The following is a 23,747-nucleotide window of genomic DNA, read 5'->3' as shown; positions in this document are numbered from 1 at the left end:
GGTCTGAGGGACTCACCACTTGGTAGGGAGTTGGGGAACTTCTGGAGCAATCAGGGAAGCCCAAGGAAATACAAAGTTACCCCCTCAGGGACCCACCAGTCAATGGACCAGGGATCGCGAAGGGACCTCACGACGAAACACAAAATGGCGACCCACGGGTCACTCGGGGTGACTAGGCCAACAATCTTCAGTGGATTCAGTGCTCGAGGTGGGAGCTACAAGTGATCCCAAGCATGACTTCATGAGAGGTCGAGAAGTCAATGCACTTGCAAACGTGCACGGTGACCAGGAATTCCGGTTCCACGCTACTCATGAGGGCTGTGGATCTCGGGTTGGCCTCTGTGATGTCTGGAAATCAACTTCCTGGGCTGCAAATACTTTGGAGTCCGGCAGGAGCTTCGATAATGCAGACTGGCAAATTGCTTTGTTGGTGCCTGCCAATCAGGGGAGTCACTCCTTGACCCCAAGGGAGATTTCTTCAATCCTTTATTCTTGAGTAGAGTGTCAAAGTTCCAGGATTCAGCTTCAGAGTTTCGTCCAGGGATATCTAAAGTTCTGGTTACAGAGCTTCCTTACTTATACCTAAGGAAGGGGTTGGACTAGCTCTGGGGACCCACCTATGGGAGGGTTTGGAAAGAGGGGTAGCTACACCCATTTCTTTGTCCAGTTTTGCACCAGAGCAGGGGCTGGAAGCCCCTGGACCGGTTTGAGCTGGACTATGCACAGGGACACCAAATGTGCCCCCAGTGGTGGACTTCAAAGCACTCAGAGAGTGCTCCTACCCAGCCCCAATACACATCAGCCTGTCTGGGAGGTGGTTACACCTCCCTGTGACAGGAAACCTATTGTCCAGGCCTCCTCTGCCAGAGTTTCGGTAAGCAGCAGGGGGCCAGACCCGTGTCTGTGACTGCAGCATCCATTTTGTGATGCCAGGGCTGTGTTAAGTTTCTACCGGGTAACCCAGTACTACCATATCTTTCTCTCTAGAAGGGTGGAATTCTACCCCCACCGCCAGAACTGGTGGGGAGGGGTAGGATTCCAAAGCGTTTGACACCAAACATGACATGTTTCTGTGCAGCCATCCCAAAGTTAGCATTTACCGCGAGGTTATAATGCACTTCAGAGTATATGGTCAGGCTGCATTACAAACAGCATCAGAGAAGAGTCTCCGAACGCTGCAGAGGGGCTCTGCTCATGCAGGGGCACCCCCTCACATAAGAACCAAGCACTCTGCCTTCAGGATTGATAAGGCCTGCCATAGGAGTGAATTATAGGTTTATTTGTGTGTATATATATATATATATATATATATATATATATTCACTGAAAAAACCATAGGTTTCAGGGGCGTTATAGTTAGCTGGACTTTCACTCGTTCAAAACCATTGAAATTCCCCCGTTATAGTTAGTTCAGCTAACTATAACTCGCCCGCCCGCAAAGCACTGCTGATGACGTCACATATTACATCACTCATGACATGGTCAGTGACATCACTCATGAGATCACTGATGACATCTCAAATGACATCACTGATGACATCATCCAGTGAATGTGTTTTTTTCTGAAAATTACATATGTTTTATATATGTATATCTCAAGGTCGATGGAAGAATAAATGGGTGTATAAGTGTCTAAATGGATGATTTGTATTTGAAAAATTGATTGTATAACTGACTGATTAAGTGTATCTAAGTGAATACATGGCTTAGTGAGTAATGTTTAAATTTGTAAATATCTGTATAAGTCTCTCACTTTGTGTATAAGTGGCTGCATGGGTTGGTGAGTAGCTACATGAGTGTCTATATAGGTTATTAGTTGGTTTTTTGAGTATCAGTATGAGTGTCTGAGTGTCTGTATGGTTCGGTGGGGGTATTACGTAGTGCATAGGTGCATGAATGAGTGACTCACTGTTTGTATGTGTTGAAGACAGCATGTGTGCAGGACTGTATGGATGGAGGAGTGTGTGCATGGGTGTGTTAGTGAGTGAATGACTGTCTCAATAGTGTCTTTATGAGTAACTACATATGTTTTAAACTAGTATATGTGACTATTGATGTATATAAGTGAGTATATGTGAGAGTGAGAGATTGAAAGAGTTCCTCTATGAATAAGTATGTGTTTCTATAAGTGATTGTTTAAAAGACTAAGTATGTGTAAGATTCTGTAGAAGTAAGTGTGGTGGTGTGTGTATAACTGTATATGCAAGTAAATGGATGTTTGATTCTTTATTAGCATGAGAGACTGTGTGTGTGAGTAACTCTATGGATGTGTGGCGTTGTGTAACAGGATGTATAGGTGTATGAGTACATATGATGAGTGAGTACATGTATGAGTGACTGTATAGGACTGTTGGTGAATGAGTGGATGTGTATGTGGATCTTAGAATTACTGAATAGGTTGTTGTAACTGGTATTGGTATGTCCAATGTTAGTTTCTATTTTTGAATGTGTGTATCAAAGGTTATATTAGGGGGAGAGGAGGTCTGCCACTCTATCACAAGGATGATGTCATCAGTGATGTCATCAGTGATGTCATTTGAGATGTCATGATTGATGACATGAGTGACGTCACTGACCATGTCATGAGTGATGTAATATGTGACGTCATCAGCAGTGCATTGCGGGCGAGCGAGTTATAGTTAGCTGAACTAACTATAACGGGGGAATTTCAATGGTTTTGTACGAGTGAAAAGTCCAGCTAACTATAACGCCCCTGAAACCTATGGTTTTTTAAGTGAATTTCTAGGGTTTTTTAAATGCTAATTCCTAACTATAACGTGCCTGAAACCTATGGTTTTTTCAGTGAATTTCAAAGGTTTTTCAAATGCTAATTTCTAACAATGCCAACAGAGATAGGACATGTGAAGAAAGAAGAAAAAACACACAGAAAGAAAAAAATGAAATGCAGAAAGAAGCAACAGAAGTCCTCAAAGACGAAGAAAAGTGCAGGAAGAAGGATAACATGCAGAAAGAACAAACAGGAGAGCAGAAAGAAGCCTTGTTGCAAAATCATCCTTTACCCTCAACTTTTTCAGAGGGATACTGGTGGTAACTGAGTCTGACTAACCAGTCCTAGAGCCAGTGCTATGTTAAAAGACACTCAGAATACAGTGAAAACACCTACATACACTAGGGAACACTATGCGTTGGGGTCCCCCTGTAATTAGCATGACCTCCTCTGTAAGCCCCTAGTAGGGCAGGTGATTAAAACTAACTCTTAAAACGTGTCACAGGGCGTGTTTGCACACATCACCTCAGGCCCGTCCCCTCCCTTCCCCACTGTGTAAACATGCCCTGTAGCCGTTTTAAGTTGGGAGATTAAGTCCCCTTGAATCCTGAGGGTCCCTAGGGTCCAACTAGCCCACTAGGTACCTCCAGTAAGCGCCACAGAGCTGCGTTGCAGAGAGGTGTAAAAAGTGGCACGGCCTGGACCACCTCTCTGCAACGCAGCTCAGTGGCGCTTACTGGAAGCACCTGGTGGGCTAGTTAGCCCCCAGGAGCCCTCAGGATTGAAGGGGAATTATTTCCCCAACTTAAAACGCGCCATAGGGCGTGTTTGCACACGTCACCTCAGGCCCAGTCCCCTCCCTTCCCCACTGTGTAAACACGCCCTGTGGCCATTTTTTAAGTTGGGAGATTAAGTCCCCTTGAATCCTGAGGGTCCCGAGGGGCAAAATGGCCCACTAGGTACGTCCAGTAAGCGCCATTGCAGAGAGGTGTAAAAAGGGGCATGGCCTGCATCACCTCTCTCCCACGCAGAGCAGTGGTGCTTACTGGAAGCACCTAGTGGGCTAGTTGGCCCCCAGGGTCCCTCAGGATTGAAAGGGAATTATTTCCCCAACTTAAAACGCGCCACAGGGCGTGTTTGCACATGTCACCTCAGGCCCCGTCCCCTCCCTTCACCACTGTGTAAACGCGCTGTGTGGCCATTCTAAGTTGAGAGATTAAGTCCCCTTGAATCCTAAGGGTCCCTAGGGTTAAACTAGCCTACTAGGTACCTCCAGTAAGCGCCACAGAGCTACGTTTCGTAGAGGTGTAAAAAGGGGCGTGGCCTCAGAACACCTGTCTGCAACGCAGCTCCCTGGCGCATACTGGAGATACCTGTTGGGCTAGTTGGCCCTCAGGGACCCTCAGTATTGAAGGGGAATTAATTCCCCAACTTACAACTGGCCAGGGGGCACGTTTGCAGAGTGCTGCAAGGAGGGGGCGTGGCCTCCGGCACGATGCCGGTCTTTTATTTATTTTATTTTTTTAAGAAGGAGGGCTGTGTGGCCCCCCTTCTTTTTCTAATTTATTGGCCCTGGGGACCACATCCCCCAGGGCCTGCACCCTAATTTGTTTTGTTGAAAAAAAATAATTTGGCCCTCCCAAGGCCTTAATCGGCCCCGGGGACCCCAACCCCCGGGTCATGGCCTTTTTTTTTTTTATTCTTTAGGAGAGGGGCTGTGTTGCCCCCCTCCTCCGGCCACTTATGGCCCCGGGGACCCCATCCCCCGGGGCCGGCCTTTGTTTTTTATTTAAAAAAAATATATATCTATAGAAACACACAGGACATGCTGGACAAACCGTATGTACTTATCACCATGACGATTTGCGTGATATTCATTAAAAGGCGACTATGCATACAATGAATCCACATGGAATGTATTTACACCGCTAGTGAAGCTCTGATGTGTCTGACGCCCTACCGTGCATAATCCCAGCGCCCCCGCCGATGGGTACTCTCCAAGTAGACACCCTTGTTGTTTATTTATACAAACATGGGTAGCTATTGACGGGCACATTTAATACACATGCACACCAAGCCATTCAAAGGGGATTCGACAAAAATTCGACCAAACTATGCAAGAAACCCCCCTCATGGTTATTAAAACACACATCCACCGCCGGATGTGTAATACTTTTTCTTTTACTCTCTGGAAAGGAGACGAACCTCACTTGAGAGTCACAGCGTGCTCCTGGCTGAGCCCAATGCTGTGTTACACCCACCAGTGCCCGCCGAGTGCCACACACCTCTATGTTGTATTCCACCAGCTAGTGCGTATGCTATGACACTCTCTAGCCCACGTGCACTGTAACACCACCCCGTGAATATGTCATGCCACACTTGCCTTCGCACAGGTTATATTGCCCCATCTAACGTGCCTTCCTCGATGCCTATGTTATAACGCACAGCGCTATGCCATACATATTACAATCCGGGATCCATATCTTTGTCACAGTGCATATGCAACGTTACACTCCCCAGAACATATTTTATATTACAACTTTAGAGACTAGTTAGGTTACACAACACTGCCCTGTGCATATTACACTCCAAGGCGCATAACGCATAGCACGCGCTACTGCCTGTGCTATCTCGCGCTCTCCAATGAATCTGTCATTGCGCACAATGTATTGCATATTATATTTCACGCCCCGGTTCATCTTATATCACACTTTTTGGTGCATAGTTTATACCATATACTACATCTAGTTTTCATTTTCAATCGTGCTCTCAGGACTATGTTCTATATAACACTGCGTCCACCTACCCTTTTCACGGGCATTACTTTTTGCGATGGGGGTGGAGAGTCAGGGGGTGTTTCTGCCAAGTGAGCCCGGAGTCACAAACGTCCTCTTCTTCCTGAATAAAAGTGAGATTATGCTGCATACTTGTTCATATTTTAAGTAGTTCGCACAGACACACATTTTAAAAACAATAAAGTTCCTAATACCCACCTTCTCTGAACAGTTAGCTTGCTGCCCCATCCACCTCCTACCTATCCTCTGTTGTCCGAATCCATAGACTAGCCTCCTCCCTCTGCCATGCATGGTCTGATGTGCTGCCATTGCCCACCATGTTCCATGGACCTGCCACTCCTATCTACTCTGAGTGGTCTGTTGAGCTGCCACTCCCCTCCCACCTGCCTAGCATTGTCAGATGACTGTAACCTGTCCCTGCCACCTCCACCCTGCCTGTCCACATGCCATGCCCCTATCCCCTTCCTCCTGTCCTCCATGGTCCATTTTACTGCCACACCCTTCTGCCCTCCCTGGTCTGTTGTGCTGCAACTGCTCCTCCTGTCTGCCCCGCGCGGTCTGTTGTGAGGCCCCTTCCCCTGAACTCTCTTGTCTGTGCCCAGGTCCTGACCCTCCCTTCAATCCTCCATGGTCCTTTGTGCATGCCCCTGCTTTAGCTTATAGATCACCTTCCAAACCTCTGTGGGAAAAGCATGAGAAAATTGTTTTCTCTCAAACAAGATTCATGATATCACAGCAGAAGGCTTTTTCACATTGTAAAATCACCTTAGAACACACCACAATTCCTAAAATGAGTATGGTACCATCAACAAATGATTTATAATGTAACTAAAGTCTTGGAACCTTCTATTAACTGCAATGCTTTTTAATGAGGTGCTATCATGTATATTGGTCCCAAGATGGCTGCCAACACTTCTTGGATGAAGTACTGATAGCCAATCAGATCTCACGATGAGATGTGTGGTTAGGCTCCGCCCAGATATATCTATCTTTTTAACTCTAATTTTCTCAGGAACTACTGAACGGATTTACACCATTTAAGCAAAAGGCACGAGTCTGAACTGAGGACTACCTCTTTGCCAAATTTGGTGTAATTCCGTTCAGCAGTTCGGGCTGTAGCTGCGTCAACAGGTCCTATGGGACGTGTTTTGGGACCCCCCTTTTTTCTTGGCCCTCGCTTGACGAATCACAGTGAAATTTTCAGGATAGGAGCGGACCGGAGCTGGACAAAAGTTTGGAAAAATTTGCGAAGATTCGTCAATTGGTGCCAACGTTATTCCAAATAGAATATTGCGGATTTCCTATGGAAAATAGGTCCTAACTATAACTACCTACTGGCGACTGCCAGTAGGTAATATATATAGTGATATAGGTAACCTATATCACAGTAAGGGGTGCATGCACCACCTTACCCAGGCTGCAGTAGCAGACCTGTGGTGTCATTTTGGGTGGCTTCCCAGGGGCGGCATAATACATGCTTCAGCCCCTGGTAGGCCTCTGCGGTACCTATGTCCTTGGTACATAGTGTACCATATACTAGGGACTCACAATGGTGCCTCAGGATCCAATCTGTGGTGTACCTAAAGTACATGCAATCAATTTAGAGAGGAAGCGGCTAGGCTGGGGCCCTGAATAGCAGGGTTCCAGCCAGACTAAAGTCGAAAAACAGTGAAACACCAGCAAAAAGTGGGGGTATACATGTGAAGCAGATCCTACTCTCCTACAAAGACTATACCCATACCCTAACTCTCCTATCTTTTCTTTATATGCAGGATTCACATAGAAAAGTTCTGAATCTTCTCCTACATTTCTGTGGAATGTGTGTCTTTTCTCTTCCCTTGTTTCCCCTCTTCCCTCATCTCACCATTTCTGGCTTTGACATTGTTGGGCATTATTGGTGGGTGAAGGAAGTTGGTACTTCACTTCGGAACTTGCATCTCGCCACGGTGGAAACCTCGGGTGAGAATTACAGAACGTGAAGCCCAACTTTACTTCCTGTCTGGGCAAGATGAAAGAGCACCAGATAACTCTGGCAGATTTAGCCCATATGTTAGGGAATCTGCAAAAAATTCACAAGCCCTTACACTTAGGGTACAAAAGGGGGTGGTGATGGACGGAGCATCAGAAACAATCAAACACTCACACCCAGTCAACAGATCTGGGTTTGATCCATCACCGTTCTTTAGCCCACTCTGCCGCCCCAGTTCAGTCATGGCCATATGCAAATCAGTCTGACCCTGTGCCTCATGGGAACAGTCCAGCCTGAACTGCCAAGCCATGTCTTCCCTGGACCGGAAACAAGCTTCCTAGGACCGGTTTCTGGCATTTCAGCCGTCTTCAGCCAGGCTTGCTTGAATCCAGTGGCAAAGTGAGCAAGGGACTCACGTCTGAGCATACCCTGCCAACTTATGGCGAACAAAGCGGTACAAAAGGGGGTGGTGATTGTTTGTTTGTTGTAACGCTTTTCGCCCTAAGTGGGATGGGTATTCCCAGATGTGGGACCCGTGCTCACTACGCCACTGGAGTCAAGCTATCCTGGCTGATGACGGCTGATAGCCAGAAACCGGTCCTAGGATGCTTGATTCCGGTCCAGGGAAGACATGGCTTGGCAGTTCGGGCTGGACTGTTCCCATGAGGCACAGGGTCAAGACTGATTTGCATATGGCCATGTCTAAACTGGGGTAGCGTAGTGGGCAAAAGAACGATGGATTTAACCCAGATCTCTTGACTGGGGGAGAATGTATGCATTGTCAGCATTCCGTCCATCATTTGTTTGTTGTAACGCTTTTCGCCCTAAGTGGGATGGGTATTCCCAGACGTGGGACCCGTGCTCACTACGCCACTGGAGTCAAGCTATCCTGGCTGATGACGGCTGATAGCCAGAAACCGGTCCTAGGATGCTTGATTCCGGTCCAGGGAAGACATGGCTTGGCAGTTCGGGCTGGACTGTTCCCATGAGGCACAGGGTCAAGACTGATTTGCATATGGCCATGTCTAAACTGGGGTAGCGTAGTGGGCAAAAGAACGATGGATTTAACCCAGATCTCTTGACTGGGGGAGAATGTATGCATTGTCAGCATTCCGTCCATCATTTGTTTGTTGTAACGCTTTTCGCCCTAAGTGGGATGGGTATTCCCAGACGTGGGACCCGTGCTCACTACGCCACTGGAGTCAAGCTATCCTGGCTGATGACGGCTGATAGCCAGAAACCGGTCCTAGGATGCTTGATTCCGGTCCAGGGAAGACATGGCTTGGCAGTTCGGGCTGGACTGTTCCCATGAGGCACAGGGTCAAGACTGATTTGCATATGGCCATGTCTAAACTGGGGTAGCGTAGTGGGCAAAAGAACGATGGATTTAACCCAGATCTCTTGACTGGGGGAGAATGTATGCATTGTCAGCATTCCGTCCATCATTTGTTTGTTGTAACGCTTTTCGCCCTAAGTGGGATGGGTATTCCCAGACGTGGGACCCGTGCTCACTACGCCACTGGAGTCAAGCTATCCTGGCTGATGACGGCTGATAGCCAGAAACCGGTCCTAGGATGCTTGATTCCGGTCCAGGGAAGACATGGCTTGGCAGTTCGGGCTGGACTGTTCCCATGAGGCACAGGGTCAAGACTGATTTGCATATGGCCATGTCTAAACTGGGGTAGCGTAGTGGGCAAAAGAACGATGGATTTAACCCAGATCTCTTGACTGGGGGAGAATGTATGCATTGTCAGCATTCCGTCCATCATTTGTTTGTTGTAACGCTTACACTTAGGGTAGGCACTTTACAGCAATGCTCTATACGTGCTACAGCAGCGACAGGCAATTTGTTCTTTCCTGCTCCTTCCTCACCTAGTGCAAGTCATTGTGTATTCCATATAACTGCTCCTTCCGCTATACCATGAGCTCCTCTTGAATGGTTTATAGGAGAACCTACCAAATTCACTACAATCATAAATCAGTGTTAGTTGCACTTCATATGCAAGGCATCATGCTTTTGCACTGAACAAGCTAAAGTACCCATTGTTTTTCTGTATTTAGGTGAAACTGCTGCCACTTGGTCCATTCCATTAGTAGAATGGAATGACCCTTTAGTTTACAATTATGATGATTTCAAAGATGAGCTACGTAGATTGTTCGATAGACACTCCTTTATGCAATCTGTTGATACTGAGCTCTTGAATTTGAAACAAAGTTCTAAGGATTTAAAGACCTATATATCCAGTTTCAATAGATTAGTGGCAGAGGCAGGGTGTCTCAAGGTGAAGCGTAGTGCTCTCTTTTATAAAGGACACAAAGATGAGTTAAAAGACATATTCACCCAGGTAGTGGATCTCCTAGAATCGTGCAATGCTCCCATCAACCTTGTAGTCAAATTAGACCATCGATTACATGAGAGTCACAGAGGAAAAGGGCACCTTGACACTAAATTTGTGATCCACTAAGTAAAGAAAGTAGAACCTGAAAGATCTGCAGAAGATCCTGAGCCTATACAAATAGGAAGTATCAGTGGTCCGCTTAGTTAAGAAGAGAGACTACTGTGGGAAACAAGGTCAATTTTGACGTGATAATACCGCAAAACCTAAGAGATGCAGCGCATCAGGAAACTACTGAGCCCGAAGTCTGTGGACACTAGTAATTCAGGTAGATCAGGATTAATTGCCTCCCAACTCATAGCTCAGAACAATTCCCTGATCTCTCACCATTATTTCTTTGCAAAGGCCTAACGCCAATGGGCAAATCAGTCAATCAAAGTTCAAACAATGATAGATTCTGGTGCTACAGGAAATGTAATAGATATACAATGGGCCAAACAAATAGAGCTTCCTTTAATGTCGAAGACTATTATAGACAAGGTCAAAACCATTGACAGGAGCAATATAAAATCTGGCCCTATAGCCCATGCTACTGATGAACTGAATCTCATGATACATGATCAACATATCGAAACTGTGCAGTTTGATCTCACTCATTCACCCCAGTTTCCTGCTATTTTGGGCATTCCTTGGTGAGTTCACCACAATCCAGCCATAGATTCGAAAAATCATTCCTTGTGTTTTCATTCTGAGTTTTGTAGGACCCATTGCCTTCGAGAACAGGGAACTCAGAAAGAAATAGCAGTAGTCACGGATTCCATTATACCTATATTGCCCCCATGTTACCATGATTTGGTAGATGTTTTTGATTTAAAAAAGGCATCTACCCTCTCACCACATAGACCCTACAACTGCTGTATTGATTTAAATATAGGAGCACAAATACCCTGTACCAGGTTCCTTTCCTCTTTTTTAAATTCCAATAATGGAGGGTGGTCTCAGATGCTGCATTGATTAAAGATCTCTCAAGGATATCACTATAAAACAATTGTTACTCTTTACCGTTAATTAAATCCTTGCTGGATCAGGTTAAGAATGCAAGGATTTTCACTACGCTTAACCTGAGAGGGGTGTATCATTTGGTGAGGTTTCAAGAAGGCAATGAAAGGAAAACTGCATTCCTCACTAAATTTGGATTCTCTGAGTATCTTGTGATGCCATTCGGCCTTTGTAACACCCCTGCTGTGTTTTAATTTTATATAAATGAAGCCTTGAGACACATGCTGGACACATGTGCTGTAGCATATATAGATGACATTCTGGTTTGCTCCTCTTCTACAGCAGAGCATATTGGACATGTGAGGGCTGGTTTAGAGAGATTAAGAGACAACCAACTATACGTAAAACTAGGTAAATGTGAGTTCAACATGTCGAAAGTCCCCATTTTGGGGTTTGTGTTATCCCAGAATGGGCTGAGCATGGATCCTCAAAACATATAAATGCAATAACAAGTTGGCAGTCATCTCATTCAGTAAAAGAAGTACAGAGTTTTTTAAGATTCTCCAAATTTGATAGGCTTTTTATTGATAACTTCTCAGCCTTGGCATCTCCCATCACTAAATTGTTAAAAAAAAAAAGGTTTGCATTCTGCTGGACACCAGCTGCTGATAGGCATTTACGAAACTGAAAGATGCCTTTGTCACCACTTTCATATTAAAGCACCCTGACTCATCCCATCCCTTCATAGTTGAGGCTGATGCATCACAGGTAGCTACTGGGGGAGTCTTTTCTCAAAGAGATAAGGAAACATGATGTTTACATCCTGTTGCCTTTTATTGTCATAAATTGAATCCAGCCGAACAAAACTACTCTGTTGGAGATAGAGAACTCCTTGTAATAAAGCATGCATTTGAAGAATTACGCCGGTATCTGTTGGGTGCTCTACATACCGTCACTGTCCTCACAGATCATAGGAACTTACAATTTTTAAAATCAGCACGAGCTCTGAAGATGAGATAATTGCTCTGGACCCAATACCAAGCAGGCAAAAAGCATGATTAAATGGATGCCTTGTCTCATTTAGCTATGAAGCGATGGAAACAACTATTGATCATCCTCCTACCATAGCAAGAGAACCTATATTGGAGGCCTTATGTTCTTAAGAGAACTTTAGTAATGAGTCATTACAAGGACATAGCTGTAAGGAAGTTGAAGAACTAGAACAGAAACATAACGGTGTGAGTGTACAAAATCTTCTTTATATTCAAAAGGGTTTAGTTATTCCCATGCCACCTTTACAACATCAAGCCATAGAATGGTCTACACACACAGGCTCTTTGGGCATCCAGGCTAAAAGAAATCATTAGAAATGCTTAATCCTTTTGGTGGCCCCCATGGCTGATGACACCCAAGAGTACATTCAAAGATGTCATATGTGCTCAAAGTCAAAGCTCCCACCAAGGCCCAGCTGGTCTATTAATTCCAATGCCAACACCCCCTAGCCCGTGGCATTCTATTTCTATGGATTTTATCGTGGAACTACCAAAAACCACCCAAGGTTGCACAGTAATTTTGGTCATAGTAGACGTTAACAAAGATGTCACACTTCATTTCTATGAAAGATAAACCTACGTCTAAAGACTAAGCCACTGTATTCTTGTGACATATAATGAGATTACATGGACTCCTTTCTGTGATGGTTTCAGATCGGGTTCTCCAGGTTGTATACAAGTTTTGGAAGGGGTTGGGTACCTTGTTGCAGATTGATGTTTGTCTTTCATCTGGCCGTCATCCCCAGACAGATGGTCAGACTGAGAGAGTGAACCAATGCAGCAAGCAATACTTACGGTGCCAATTGCTACAACCCTCTTCAGATTAGGACACCTATTTATGGGCAGCTGAATTTGCTTTCAACAATGGAATGAATTCTGCCATTGGTCTTTATCCCTTTTACTATAATTATGGATTCCATTCTCGTTCCTTGCTTTTACCTCCTCCTGCTTCTACTTCTTCTCCTACTGCTCTAGAGTTCTTTGATCATATACATGATACACAGAAGACAGATCAGATTAATTTGGATAAAGCTAATGTTGTGTACAAGGGGAATCCGGATTTAAATTGCGGCCCGTCCCCTGATTATGTGAAATTGTGGTTGTCCACACAAAACATAGCAGTGAAAGGAACCCGTAAGTTCAAGCCCTGCTTCAGTGGCCCATGTAAAATTATAAAAATGGTTAATCCTGTAGCCATGAAATTGGAACTTCTCTCTACTTTGATTTACTATTTCCTTGTTGAAGCCGGTGGTGTCTGGGATGAGATTACCTGTACAACACCCCCCGCAGTGGTAGCTTATGTGCCTGCATATGAAATGGGGACTATTGTGGATTCCCGGAGAGTGAGACATAGATTGCAATATTTGGTCCAATGGAAGGGGTATGGTGTGGAGGACCGAACATGGAAACCTGCTGGCCATGTTCATGCCCTTAGGTTATTGCGCTTGTTCCATAGACGGTATCCTGGGATACCCAAGCCTGTTGGGGGAGTCCTTGGGAGGTGTACTGCCACGACTTCTACGCACCGGATCGTGTATGCAGATGGGGTGGAGCAAACCTAGCATAAATGCACCCAGCATCAAAGAACTCATCTAGCCGATCGAGTCTGCCATTTGGCTAGACGAGTTCTTTGATTTTAACCGAACACAAGGGCAGAAGGAAGATTCCAATGCCCCACAGAATAAAATAATCATTAAACAAGGAAGGACAAGTCAGAATAAACCCCACTCTGATGTACCATAGCCAGGAACTGGCAAGTTGTTTGGATACGTTATATTCCCGAAGAATGAATCGATGGTTGGCACGAAGCTGATCTTGGGTATCAAATTGTTGTGAGAATAACTGTATGGGAAGCACAATCAAAACTACGAAGGTGATCTACCTAACCTCATTTGGCGCCTATACCATCTTGAGAGAAAATGAAAAGAGAACATCACTGGATTTTATATTTCGTCCTGAAGAAAGTGGGGTTAACCAATTGAGTACCACCAAAATGCCTCATCGACAACTTGACAATCTGTAATACTGTTTTTCAGATATTTTGATAATTTGCAATATGGTTATCTAAGCCTTTAGAAGGGGTTCATTTGTGTTGCATATATTTAAGAAGATTTTTTCTTACCTTATGTATGAAGCATTAATGATTGATATGATTCTTATTAATGAAATATAGTTAATCACACTGGTATAGGAAAATACTGAAGAAATATAGCAAAAACAGAAGGGGTTTTGTTATATGCAATGCTGACTGATTATGTTGTGAACCTTTTTTGATGGTACTGAATGCAATGAACTTTGAAACTGTTTTATGAGATTTTATATTGTTGATAATACTATTTGCATTATTTTTAGTAAAAGGACAGATATTTTTGCAATAAACAGATCTCATAGAGTGGTTGGTAGCATGATAGAGTGGTGATTAAATGTTTGTGAGGGAAAAGAATACAGATACGTTTATAAGTATATAGAGGATACACAAGAGGGACCTTTTCTTGTTGATAGGTATTCAAACCCTGTCCCTTTTGTTTGAAGGGTTGCTCTCTCATTTATTTGTGAGCTAACGTAAAAGCAAAACAAATCTCATCTACCTAAACTTCAGGCGAGTTGTAGAGCCCAACTTAACTATACTACATTGGAGGATTTACTGCTGAATAAACTTTGCTCCAGAATCTGCTCTGCATTTATGGAGCTTTTACTTCCACTATCTGATAGGATGGAAAAAACTGAGAAACTGTTAGGGGTTAGGGAGAGATGATTGGGCTACAGCATTTAACTGTACTGCGGGTTTAGGGTTTCAGGATGCTGTTGCTGACTGTCTGGGTGATAACTTGTCTGCCTAATGTTTTTACCCACTCTGCCCACAGTGGCACCTAGGATGGTCACTGCCAGACCAAATGATAATATTTCTGTATCCATTATCCTGAACAGACATTTGGGTGCAGACAGCGGAATAGTCACTTATGGTTCAGAAAACAAACCTGCCCCTAGGATATGCCTGGGCACCTTTTCAATCAAGTTGCCGACATTTAGCCTTGCACCGGAAGCCTGTCAATATGTAATCATTTTGGCAAATGTTTGCGTTTTGTCTGCTGAACAATTTCATAATAGGTAACAGCCAAAGTATAACGTTGTGCATTTTTTCTCCCGGAATTTAACTTTTAATGTATGTGATTCCAACCAAATCTTGTTCACCAGAAGAGTGTCTTGAGTGTGTTCCTCCTGAAAAATCTAGGAAGGGTGATTGTGTGGTTATTCATTTCCAAATGCCTAGTTTTGTGTGCATTTTACTTGCACAGTTCAGGCTTCCTCATAGGTCAAACTCATGTATTGAGGTTTTGAATCTTGGTTACTTCTATAGAATCTGATAGATCTCTGTAAACACTAGAGTGGCCTTTCCAGCAGTGACCCAGCCTATTCAACTGAGAGTGCTGTTGCCACACAAAATAGACTCCTTCCCCTACTGAGTCTTGATGACCAGGACTGACCAGACCCCGTGTCACTAGACATCAAAACTGAGGTGGTAGCACATGAGGATACAAACATGCCCAGTGGCTGATTAATATCTCCCCTGCTTTGAGAATCTTAAGTTGAATTATTGCTGGGCTAATAACAAAAATAAATTCTGACTAGTGGCTATTCTTTATATGTTTATATAACATTGTTTTAATCAGTGAAAGTTGAGCCATCTCAAACATATTGCCTGTTGATTTCGATTTGCGCTTTATCCCAACTGTTCCTTTGTGTTCTGTCAGGGCAAAGGGTGGTCTATCAACATAGCTCAAACTAAGATTGAATGTTATGGTTACACCATTAGGCACCTACTGGACATCCAGTTCGTTATGTTTATGGTCCGCTTTGAAATCTAAACCAAGGGACACTAGTTTGATTGCCCCCTGTAGCCTATTCTCTTAGGATGCTATTAAACACAGGAAGAGCAAAATCAAAAAGCAAAAGTGGGATTAATAGGCCCTTGTTTGTGAAACCATGAGTACTAAAGGCTTTTAGAGTTTGCCAGAGCTCGAAGAGCTGGTGATGATAATCTAACAAGTTTAAGTATGCATATAATATCAGAGCAGTCGGTCACCCATCTTTCTAAAATTTACCAATCAAGGCCCTCTTACTTTGAGAGCTGATTTTCCATACCATGCCTTATGCCAAGATCTTTCCTTTGAGTTATGGGAGGTCAGTCATGCCTTACAAAAGAGCTACTCAAACAAAACACCAGGGCTCAATGGGGTAGCCATGGATCCATTTAAGAGTAATATAGAACTTTGTGCTCCCCTTCTCACCAGCGTCTTTAATAACATTTCTAATAATCAGATCTACAGATTCTGGTTGTCTTCAACTATCGTACCTATTTAAAAAAATAGAATCGGTTATAGCCTGGTTGTTATAGACCCATCTCACTTATCGGCTCTAGTGTCAAAATCCTGGATAGAGTTATCTTTAACAAGATCAGAGAATACACAAGGAAAATTACATTAATAACCCATAGTAATATGGGTTCCGTGGGGACTTAGGTACCTTGGAGCAGTACTTGATTCTTCATTTGGTTCTTGGTAAACACATTATAGCGAAGCACTGCTCTATGTACCTGGCCTTCATAGATCTCTCTTGTGAGTTTGATCAAGTCAATCAATCAAAACTTTGGCAAATCATCTTGGAATTGGTCTAGATGCCCCTCTGGTGCACTTTCTCGCTGATATACACTTGGATCTGGAGGCTAGAGTGCACTTCGGTCCTGATGGTCTTGAACTTGGAGTAAGGATGGGTTGCATCCTCGTGCCTATTTTGTTTACTTTCTAAATTATCAATTTGAAATAAGTGATTGATTAAATGTGACCTTGACATACCCAAAATCAATTCATCACTGGTCCCAGCTTTATTATATGCAGACGATGCATTACTTTTGATGCCTACCTCGAGAAGCTTGGAGCAGTTGGTCGCTGCGTTCATGGATTTTATGACTGAGCTTGATCTGGGCAATATTATGCTGAAGGTTCATTAATTTCCCTATATTGGTATTCTTTTTGATTCCACAAATTCCTGGAGTAAAAACTTATTTAAAAAGAAAAGCAGATAGAACAGATGATGGGCGGAATGCTGAACAATGCAAACATTCAACCCCCCGTCAACAGATCAGGGTTTAATTCATCATTGTTTTGTCCACCAAGCCAGCGCAGTTTGGACCCAGCCATATGCAAATCAGTCTTGACCCTGTTCCCGAATTGCCAAGTCAGGTCCTCACTGGACCGGAACCAAGCATCCTCGGACCAGTTTCGGGGCATCACCCCTCATAGTGAACAAAAAAACAATGGATTAAACCCAGATATGTGACAGGGGGTGAGTGGTAGAAAGGTTTCAGCACTCCGTCCATCATCTTGTTGTGTTTGCTATGGTCGCCTTAAGTGGCTATGAGTATGCCCAGACGTGGGTCCCTTACTCGCTGTGCCACTGGATTCAAGCTAGTCTGGCTGACGGGTGTGAAACCCTATAACCAGTCTTAGGATGCTTGTTTCCGGTCCAGGGAGGACCTTGCCTAACAGTTCAGGCTGAACTGTCCCCACGAGGAACATGGTCAAGACTGATTTGCACATGGCTGGGTCCAAACTGGCGTGGCATAGTGAGCAAAAAAACGATGTATTAAACCCGGATCTGTGACTGGTGTTGAGTGGTTAAAAGGTTTCAGCACTCCGTCCATCATCTTGTTGTGTTTGCTATGTTCGCCCTAAGTGGCCAAGGGTATGCCCAGATGTGGGTCCCTTGCTCGCTGTGCCACTGGATAAAAGCTAGTCTGTCTGATGAGGAGTGGGACCCTGCAATCGGTCATAGGATGCTAGTTTCCAGTCCAGCAAGGACCTGGCAGTTAGGGCTGGACTCCTCCCATGAGGAACAAGGTCAAGACTGATTTGCATATGGCTGGATCCAAACTGGAGTGGCATAGTGAGCACAACAATAATGGATTCAACCCAGATCTGTGACTGGGGTGAGGGGTTAAAAGATTTCAGCACCCCTTTCATCATCTTGTTGTGAAACACCTTATGTACCAGAAGTAAAAAATGTAGGCAGTCTGAGCGTGCTGTTTTTAACATATCCTCCATGATTGGAAGTCAGCAGCTTGCACCCTGTTAGGAATTAATAAGAGGCAATGTGTCCTTGTAGCTATGGTTCTGGAGTCTGGGGTATGCCAACACCCATGTTTTGCAACTGGAGGAGGACCAAGATCCTTCAATGTCTTCTGTGCTTACTTTCTTTAATTCCTAGATATATATTTCATGAAGAGCTGGGAGTTTCATTCATTGAGGATTCCATTATATGTGCTCCATTACTGTTTGACTTTCTTTCTGGTTGAATCCTCAAGTAGTTCTAATCAACTTATCACTAGTGATTGCATAATGAGATAATGGCCTTAAATTACATTGGCTTTCACAATTTAAAGCAACTCTTGAGAGCTTGGGAATGAATGTATGACAGAATTCCATAAGCGTTTTTCATGCATGCCTTAGGAACTGTGGTATTTGAACGAATGAGTCTTTAGCACACATTTGTTCTGCACGCAAGTCGTTTTAATGACTTGCCTTAGGGGGGCACTGGATATTGGAATAGCTTAATTTACTATTTCAACACCAGTCTACACAACAGTTGAGAAGGTGTTGGACTTTAATTCCAACACCACTCCACCATTGCGCCCCCTAAAGCAAGTCGTTGTAACGACTTTCGTGCAGAATGATTGCGTGCTAAAGACTCATTCTTTCTGTTGCCGGCGCTGTGAAGGCACAGCGTGATTCAGGCTTCGTCCTAAAGGACTTTACCCCTTGGGAATGTCTCATCTTTTTAGGACCTAGGACCTGCCTACCTCAATCATCGTTACAACAAACAAATGATGGACGGAATGCTGACAATGCATACATTCTCCCCCAGTCAAGAGATCCGGGTTAAATCCATCGTTCTTTTGCCCACTACACCACCCCAGTTTAGACATGGCCATATGCAAATCAGTCTTGACCCTGTGCCTCATGGGAACAGTCCAGCCCGAACTGCCAAGCCATTTCTTCCCTGGACCGGAATCAAGCATCCTAGGACCGGTTTCTGGCTATCAGCCGTCATCAGCCAGGATAGCTTGACTCCAGTGGCGTAGTGAGCACGGGTCCCACGTCTGGGAATACCCATCCCACTTAGGGCGAAAAGCGTTACAACAAACAAATGATGGACGGAATGCTGACAATGCATACATTCTCCCCCAGTCAAGAGATCTGGGTTAAATCCATCGTTCTTTTGCCCACTACACCACCCCAGTTTAGACATGGCCATATGCAAATCAGTCTTGACCATGTGCCTCATGGGAACAGTCCAGCCCGAACTGCCAAGCCATGTCTTCCCTAGACCGGAATCAAGCATCCTAGGACCGGTTTCTGGCTATCAGCCGTCATCAGCCAGGATAGCTTGACTCCAGTGGCGTAGTGAGCACGGGTCCCACGTCTGGGAATACCCATCCCACTTAGGGCGAAAAGCGTTACAACAAACAAATGATGGACGGAATGCTGACAATGCATACATTCGCCCCCAGTCAGGAGATCTGGGTTAAATCCATCGTTCTTTTGCCCACTACACCACCCCAGTTTAGACATGGCCATATGCAAATCAATCTTGACCCTGTGCCTCATGGGAACAGTCCAGCCCGAACTGCCAAGCCATGTCTTCCCTGGACCGGAATCAAGCATCCTAGGACCGGTTTCTGGCTATCAGCCGTCATCAGCCAGGATAGCTTGACTCCAGTGGCGTAGTGAGCACGGGTCCCACGTCTGGGAATACCCATCCCACTTAGGGCGAAAAGCGTTACAACAAACAAATGATGGACGGAATGCTGACAATGCATACATTCTCCCCCAGTCAAGAGATCTGGGTTAAATCCATCGTTCTTTTGCCCACTACACCACCCCAGTTTAGACATGGCCATATGCAAATCAGTCTTGACCCTGTGCCTCATGGGAACAGTCCAGCCCGAACTGCCAAGCCATGTCTTCCCTGGACCGGAATCAAGCATTCTAGGACCGGTTTCTGGCTATCAGCCGTCATCAGCCAGGATAGCTTGACTCCAGTGGCGTAGTGAGCACGGGTCCCACGTCTGGGAATACCCATCCCACTTAGGGCGAAAAGCGTTACAACAAACAAATGATGGACGGAATGCTGACAATGCATACATTCTCCCCCCCTCAAGAGATCTGGGTTAAATCCATCGTTCTTTTGCCCACTACACCACCCCAGTTTAGACATGGCCATATGTAAATCAGTCTTGACCCTGTGCCTCATGGGAACAGTCCAGCCCAAACTGCCAAGCCATGTCTTCCCTGGACCGGAATCAAGCATCCTAGGACCGGTTTCTGGCTATCAGCCGTCATCAGCCAGGATAGCTTGACTCCAGTGGCGTAGTGAGCACGGGTCCCACATCTGGGAATACCCATCCCACTTAGGGCGAAAAGTGTTACAACAAACAAATGATGGACGGAATGCTGACAATGCATACATTCTCCCCCAGTCAAGAGATCTGGGTTAAATCCATCGTTCTTTTGCCCACTACACCACCCCAGTTTAGACATGGCCATATGCAAATCAGTCTTGACCCTGTGCCTCATGGGAACAGTCCAGCCCGAACTGCCAAGCCATGTCTTCCCTGGACTGGAATCAAGCATCCTAGGACCGGTTTCTGGTTATCAGCCGTCATCAGCCAGGATAGCTTGACTCCAGTGGCGTAGTGAGCACGGGTCCCACGTCTGGGAATACCCATCCCACTTAGGGCGAAAAGCGTTACAACAAACAAATGATGGACGGAATGCTGACAATGCATACATTCTCCCCCAGTCAAGAGATCTGGGTTAAATCCATCGTTCTTTTGCCCACTGCACCACCCCAGTTTAGACATGGCCATATGCAAATCAGTCTTGACCCTGTGCCTCATGGGAACAGTCCAGCCCGAACTGCCAAGCCATGTCTTCCCTGGACCCCGATGCTCAGACGTGAGTCCCTTGCTCATTGCACCATCAGGATTCAGGCAAGCCGGGCCGACAAAGGCTGTGATGCCAGAAACCGGTCCCCGGAAGCCTGTTTCCTTCCCAGTATAAGAATTGGCTTGGTAGTTTGGTTTGCCCTGTTCCCATCATGCACTGGGACAGGTACAGACTAATTTGCATGTAGCCAGGTTCTGAGCTGGGATGGTGCAGTGAGCTAAAAAACGGTGATGGATTAATACCATGAACTCTTGACTTGGTAAGAGTATTCTGCATCATTCAGAAACTCTGTCCATCACCACCCCCTTTTTCCCAAATCGATTTTATCCACACTCAGTGTGGGAGGGTATGCTCAGACGTGAGTCCCTTGCTCATTGCACCATCAGGATTCAGGCAAGCCGGGCCGACGAAGGCTGTGATGCCAGAAACCGGTCCCCGGAAGCCTGTTTCCTTCCCAGTATAGGAATTGGCTTGGTAGTTTGGTTTGCCCTGTTCCCATCATGCACTGGGACAGGTACAGACTAATTTGCATGTAGCCAGGTTCTGAGCTGGGATGGTGCAGTGAGCTAAAAACCGGTGATGGATTAAAACCATGATCTCTTGACTTGGTAAGAGTATTCTGCATCATTCAGAAACTCTGTCCATCACCACCCCCTTTTCCCAAATCAATTTTATCCACACTCAGTGTGGGAGGGTTTGCTCAGACGTGAGTCCCTTGCTCATTGCACCATCAGGATTCAGGCAAGCCGGGCCGACGAAGGCTGTGATGCCAGAAACCGGTCCCCGGAAGCCTGTTTCCTTCCCAGTATAAGATTGGCTTGGTAGTTTGGTTTGCCCTGTTCCCATCATGCACTGGGACAGGTACAGACTAATTTGCATGTAGCCAGGTTCTGAGCTGGGATGGTGCAGTGAGCTAAAAAACGGTGATGGATTAAAACCATGATGTCTTGACTTGGTAAGAGTATTCTGCATCATTCAGAAACTCTGTCCATCACCACCCCCTTTACCTCAATCATCGACTGAACTTCCACCAACCTGCTAGACACCTGCAGTCCTCTTAACTTGCCCTCGCACACACACCCGCATCCGTCGCAGCTGCAGCAGTGGCTGCTCCTTCTCCCACATTGCTGCCAAGACCTGGAACGACTTTCCCCCCAGATCTGTACAGCCCCTCGCTGGCAGACTTCAAAAAGAAACTCAAGACCTGGCTCCTTGATGGAGACACAGCACCCAGATACCCCTAGGGGTGTCAGTGTTGCACTTTACAAATGCTGTTTGATCGATCGATTGATCTTTATAGCAATCCACCTGTTATTTGTAAAACTGATAGGCAGGATGTGAAATTACTGGACAAAAGACGAGGAGAGAGGGAAGGGGAGGATGTGAAAAGACAGTCAGTTAGGGATCATGCTGCATTACAAGCAACCCTGAGAACTGAGGTATATCTGTTAAAGGTTTGGGCACTGTGAAAGGGCTCTCTTAATTTGATTTAGGATAGGAGTCATAAATTCTCAGATTGGTTTCCCTCTGGGCCAATATGATTGTAATAGTATATGTAAATGTCCCTGCGATGGCTATTCAGATGAAACACAATTGAACTTTGTCTTTTTTGTGGGTTTTATGGTATTTATTCCAAACGAGTTTTAATAAATTTGTTGAAGCTATGCAGTTCTACCCATGCAGACCTGCCTTGTGTCTTGCACAAATATTGAGGGTGACTGGGGGTTCTTTTTAAAAGTTATTATGAAATGTCGGCTCGTGAAGCTTATTGAATTTTTGTAGTTGAAGCACATCTTTAACAACTAAATTTGGTGTTTTTTTATGATTATATTTTATAATCGAATCAAGATTTCGAATTGATTTGAATGAAAGTGGTCGATGTAATACCTCTAGACCAATCATTTAGGGATTTGTAATTTATGGAAATGTTATATACACTCTTTTCATGCATGAATACATGCACCACTATAGACAGAAATTACCTTCAGGAGGGATTGGTGTAATTCCAGTGACACCTGAATAATGAAATATGGGGTAAAATATACATCATAAGTATATTGCAGATTACAAAAGACCTTTCCAAACAGCTGACTTTGAAAGGTCACAGAACTCCCAGAGTCTTACAATATTTTTTCATATATAATTACTCGTATATTGTTTCTCATAATAAATGGGCAACCAGCCTTTTGGCTAGGTTCACACTATAGATATACCATATACATTCATACATCATATGAACATGTGTCATGTCTGATACATTCAGCCATTTATATTTTTTTTCCCTAAATAATTTTTCATGCCTGGTTTTTTAAACCTATATTTATTTATTTTCTAAATTGCTACTAGCTCCAAAATTAAATGTTTTGGTAAAAAACACAAAAGCAGCTGAATGTGTTACATTTGATATGGTGACACTCAGCGACTAACAGTGGTTACCGTTTCAAAAACACCATTGCCAGAGCAGTAATTATGATTCAAACTATTATCCCTTCTCAATATTTTCTTTTAGCCATCAAGAAAACAGAATGCATGGCTATAGATTGTGATTTTTTTTTAGTAGGAACCATAGGAACTAAATTGATTTCTGGGAGCGACCGATGTTGTTATATGGGAATGTGACTGAATTTGCAGTTAGACATTCTTTTTAAATTTTTGTACTAAAAAATCTGAATCACTTAGAATTGCTTTTGGTGAATTTCATTTCTTAATTTTGCTTTCATTGGTGCCATTATAAATAGGTCCCAACTGCTTGCAATCAGCCTTGACTCTGCCACGTAAGAGATAGTCCAGCCCAAACATCTAGGTTACCCCCCTCCTGAACGACAGCATAAGCAATCTGAGGCTTAGGAGATCAGATGTCTTT

At 44.5% G+C, this 23,747-nt stretch overlaps 1 protein-coding gene across 1 annotated transcript in view; it reads left to right on the top strand.

Moving 5' to 3' along the window:
• Window positions 1-23,747, top strand: part of LOC146834644 (calcium-activated chloride channel regulator 3A-1-like) — a 637,940-nt gene that overhangs the window by 216,492 nt on the left and 397,701 nt on the right. The gene's annotated exons all lie outside the window — the stretch shown is intronic.

Source organism: Triturus cristatus, chromosome 4_2 (genome assembly GCF_964204655.1).
Source record: "Triturus cristatus chromosome 4_2, aTriCri1.1, whole genome shotgun sequence".
NCBI classification, from domain to species: Eukaryota; Metazoa; Chordata; class Amphibia; order Caudata; family Salamandridae; genus Triturus; species Triturus cristatus.
The sequence above is the reverse complement of the archived record's forward strand: the minus strand, read 5'-3'. Positions and strand labels throughout refer to the sequence as shown.